Here is a 5,061-nt window from a genome sequence, read left to right as displayed (position 1 = left end):
GACCAATGTTTTATCTTTGGGGGATTTATATTTCTCCATTAGAGATAGGGTGAGGAGCTCAGTCATCAGGGGAGAACTTGGAGTAGAACCGCTGCTTCTCCACGTAGAGAGAAGCCAGTTGAGGTGACTCAGGCATCTGGTTAGAATGCCTCCTGGATGCCTCCGAGGTGAATTGTTCCGAGCTTGTCCCACCAGGAGGAGACCTAGAGGGATACCATTGGTTGGTTGGTTGAATGGCTGGTAGGTTTGATGGATGGATGGATGGATGGATGGATGGATGGATGGATGGATGGATGGATGGATGGATGGATGGATGGATGGATGGATGGATGGATGGATGGGATTTTTATTTCTGCTTTAACCTTAATAACAGATTAATAATAACTTATCTCCACTGAAATAAATCAAACAGTGCACGGTTATGTTTCATTGGAAGACACATTTCTACTGATTTCTTTACATCCCGAAACTATTTCTGCCACATACTTATCATAGATCAAATCAAATACCTTTTTTTTTCTTTTAAACAGATTTCTTTTGCTCTTTTTTTCCACTTGCTGATAGAAGACTAATTTTAATTTAATCAAAAATAATTTGATTTTTTTTTTTTTGGTTCACTAAAACAACTACTACAAATGTGCTGTTCATCAATTTAATTTGTGAATGAAATGTCTTCTGTTATTTAGAGTGCAAAACATTTTATTCATTCAAGCACTCTGGTGGGATACAGAAACACAAAACATTGTAAAAAAAAAAAAAAAAAAATTAAGAAAAAAATCTTAATTTTTTATTCAAAAGTGGTCGTAAGAACCACATATTAATTATCTGTTGAGAAATTTTAATTTAGCAAAGAGATTTTTCTAATATTATTTTGGTTTTAAAAAAATGTCTTTAACCCTCTATTAAAGAATTAAGTAAATTCTGTGTCTTTTAAGGTGAATTATAGCTGATCATAAAACTACTGTGCACACTCCACACATTATCCTGCAATGCAATCAACACTCCGAGGAGTGGGAGAATGAAGCAATAACATATATATATATATATATATATATATATATATATATATATATATATATATATATATATATACACTATATTGCCAAAAGTATTTGCTCACCTGCCTTGACTCACATATGAGCTTAAGTGACATCCCGTTCCTAATCCATAGGGTTCAATATGACGTCGGTCCACCCTTTGCAGCTAGAACAGCTTCAACTCTTCTGGGAAGGCTGTCCACAAGGTTTAGGAGTGTGTTTATGGGAATTTTTGACCATTCTTCCAGAAGCGCATTTGTGAGGTCGCACACTGATGTTGGACGAGAAGGCCTGGCTCTCAGTCTCCGCTCTAATTCATCCCAAAGGTGTTCTATCGGGTTGAGGTCAGGACTCTGTGCAGGCCAGTCAAGTTCATCCACACCAGACTCTGTCATCCATGTCTTTATGGACCTTGCTTTGTGCACTGGTGCACAGTCATGTTGGAAGAGGAAGGGGCCAGCTCCAAACTGTTCCCACAAAGTTGGGAGCATGGAATTGTCCAAAATGTCTTGGTATGCTGAAGCATTCAGAGTTCCTTTCACTGGAACTAAGGGGCCAAGCCCAGCTCCTGAAAAACAACCCCACACCATAATCCCCCCTCCACCAAACTTTACACTTGGCACAATGCAGTCAGACAAGTACCGTTCTCCTGGCAACCGCCAAACCCAGACCCGTCCATCAGATTGCCAGATGGAGAAGCGCGATTCGTCACTCCAGAGAACGCGTCTCCACTGCTCTAGAGTCCAGTGGCGGCGTGCTTTACACCACCGCATCCGACGCTTTGCATTGCACTTGGTGATGTATGGCTTGGATGCAGCTGCTCGCCCATGGAAACCCATTCCATGAAGCTCTCTGCGCACTGTTCTTGAGCTAATCTGAAGGCCACATGAAGTTTGGAGGTCTGTAGTGATTGACTCTGCAGAAAGTTGGCGACCTCTTCGCACTATGCGCGTCAGCATCCGCTGACCCCGCTCCGTCAGTTTACGTGGCCTACCACTTCGTGGCTGAGTTGCTGTCGTTCCCAAACACTTCCATTTTCTTATAATACAGCTGACAGTTGACTGTGGAATATTTAGGAGCGAGGAAATTTCACGACTGGATTTGTTGCACAGGTGGCATCCTATCACAGTTCCACGCTGGAATTCACTGAGCTCCTGAGAGCGACCCATTCTTTCACAAATGTTTGTAAAAACAGTCTGCATGCCTAGGTGCTTGAATTTATACACCTGTGGCCATGGAAGTGATTGGAACACCTGATTCCAATAATTTGGATGGGTGAGCAAATACTTTTGGCAATATAGTGTATATATATATATAGGAGATAGAGGCTACTGACATCAAGGCGACAAAGCTCCTCACCATGCATGGAGGGTTCCACCCCAAATCCAGCACTCTGAGACTGTACACCAAGCGTAGAGAGGGAGGCCGAGGGCTAGTGAGTGTCAAGACCACTGTCCAGGATGAAACAACTAAGATCCAGGAGTACATCAGAAAGATGGCCCCCAAAGACAAATGGCTTGGTGAATACCTCAGGCAGGAGAAAACCGAAAGTGAGGACAAGAAAGAGGAAGGAGAACCATCATGGTAGGAACAAGCCGCTGCACGGCGTATACCACAGACAAATACCTGTAGAAGAAGTGGCTGATATCAAAAAATCCTACCAGTGGCTGGAAAAGGCTGGACTGAAGGACAGCACAGAGGCACTAATCATGGCAGCACAAGAACAGGCACTTAGTACAAGATCAATAGAGGCCAGGGTTTACCACACCAGGCAGGACCCCCGATGCAGACTGTGCAAAGATGCCTCTGAAACAATACAGCACATAACAGCAGGGTGTAAAATGCAGGCAGGAAGTGCATACATGGAACGCCACAACCAGGTAGCTGTCATACTGTACAGGAACATCTGCCATGAGTGTGGGCTGGAAGTCCCAAGGTCAAAATGGAAGACACCTCCTAAGGTAGTTGAGAATGACCGAGCTAAGATCCTATGGGACTTCAAGATCCAGACTGACAAACAGGTGATGGCTAACCAACCAGACATCGTGTTGATCGACAAACAGCAGAAGAAGGCAGGAGTGATAGATGTGGCAATCCCAAGCGACAGCAACATCAAGAAGAAAGAACACGAGAAGCTTGAGAAATACCAAGGGCTGAAGGAGGAGCTAGAAAAGATGTGGAAAGTAAGAGCAGCAGTGGTGCCAGTGGTAATTGGAGCACTGGGGGCTGTGACCCCCAAACTAGGAGAGTGGCTACAGCAGATTCCAGGTAAAACATCAGAGGTCTCTGTCCAGAAGAGCGCAGTCCTAGGAACAGCTAAGATACTGCGCAGAACCCTCACCCCTTGCTCACACTGGCTCCGGTGCGGTTACCGAGCCGACGGAGACCGCAACTCCCGCACACCCCCTCTCACACCGCCCTTTTGACTACGGTGCGGTGCGGCTCTGCGGCTCCGGCAACAGGTCCGGAGATTTAACAGAAGTTCACTTGAGTTCACGTAACTTTAGCGATAACACGGCCCAAATAAGGATATTTGCGAGAGCTTGTTGCGGAGGGCTCCGGCACGCCGCAAGGATAGCTTTCTTGCGGAATTTTCTGCAGCGCCGGAGTGTCTCGCTAACCGCAGCCGGACTGCTCAGCAGCCAGTGAGAGAGGTTTACGTCTTTTTAATGACTTGGAATCACTGCGGCGCCGCACCCACCGCACCGCAACGGTAAGACCGGAGTCGGTGTGAGCCTGGGGTCAAACTCCCAGGCCTCTGGTAGAGGACCCGAGCTTGAGGATGACACATACCACCCCACGAGGGGTGAGAAAACAGTTTTTTATATATATATATCTATATATATATAGATATATATAGATATATATATAGATATATCTATATATATGTATATATATATATGTGTGTGTGCGTATATGTATATTATATATACTATAATACTATATATAAGTTCTTTGTTAACTATATCACCATTTTTTTTCTCAGCATTTGTCATGTAAGAAAACGATCTACAATGCAAGTTTGCATGTGTTAAATTATAAGTTTTATAGCACTTTGCTTAATAATAATTCTATTAATAATAATTCTAATTCCTTAATCACTTTACCTAGGTTACTTAAATAAAAGGACTAACCAGTTCTAATTAGCTGCTTAAAGCTACAGTGTGTAATAATTACAGGGATATACAGTCAGAAATGTAATATATTATACATAACTATGTTATTTATCATCATCTACGAGCTCAGCCTCTTAACCTTAATATTTGCGTTGCCTTAGAATTTGTTATTTATAATTACATAGGAGCGGGTCTCGCAGCCATGGAGGCAGACATCTTTGCACTACGGCAGCGCAGAGCCAACAAACTAGCGATTGCGAGATCGCCCATTACTAGGGATGGGGATCGAAACCCGGTTCCATCAAGGACCCGGTTCCACTTTTTTCAAAACCCGAAAATCAATAACGTTTGGGCTTATCGATACCACTATTGAGTCTGGTCATTTTTTTTTTTTTCTCCCGGAGGTCCTGTAACATAATTGTGTGTCCCTTGAGTCGCGTCACAGCATTTAAATCTAATCAATCCAATCACTGCAGCATGTCCACCAATGTTTTGGAATGAAATTGTAAGCAAACAGATATTAAAAGTAAAACAAGTGCAGTCTGGCACTTAACTTTGCTCGCGACTCGAGAATGGCTGAACGGAAAAGACTCCTCCTCCTCCTGCTGCTGCCGCAGCACCACAGTCGGGCCCGTCTATATCATCCACTCAGAGTACCACTGGTAAGCGCGCACACAGACTTTGTAGCTTGTCCGGTCAGTTAAAAATAGTAATTGTGAAATCCATCTTGTAATCGGAAGCATACAAGCTAGTTAGCTTGAAAAGTAAATAGTTTCAGACGTGCTGCCTGATGATGCGTTCAGATTGGCTCAGTAAAACGACAATTAGGTTATCATGATGCGTTCAAGTGTAACGTAAAGAAAACGGGAAATTTAGTTTTTGGCGAGAAACATGAGTAATACAGTTGT

The sequence above is a fragment of the Cyprinodon tularosa genome, unplaced genomic scaffold (genome assembly GCF_016077235.1).
Source record: "Cyprinodon tularosa strain WSP-4 unplaced genomic scaffold, ASM1607723v1 ctg248, whole genome shotgun sequence".
Classification (NCBI taxonomy): domain Eukaryota; kingdom Metazoa; phylum Chordata; class Actinopteri; order Cyprinodontiformes; family Cyprinodontidae; genus Cyprinodon; species Cyprinodon tularosa.
Note: the sequence above shows the minus strand (reverse complement) of the source record.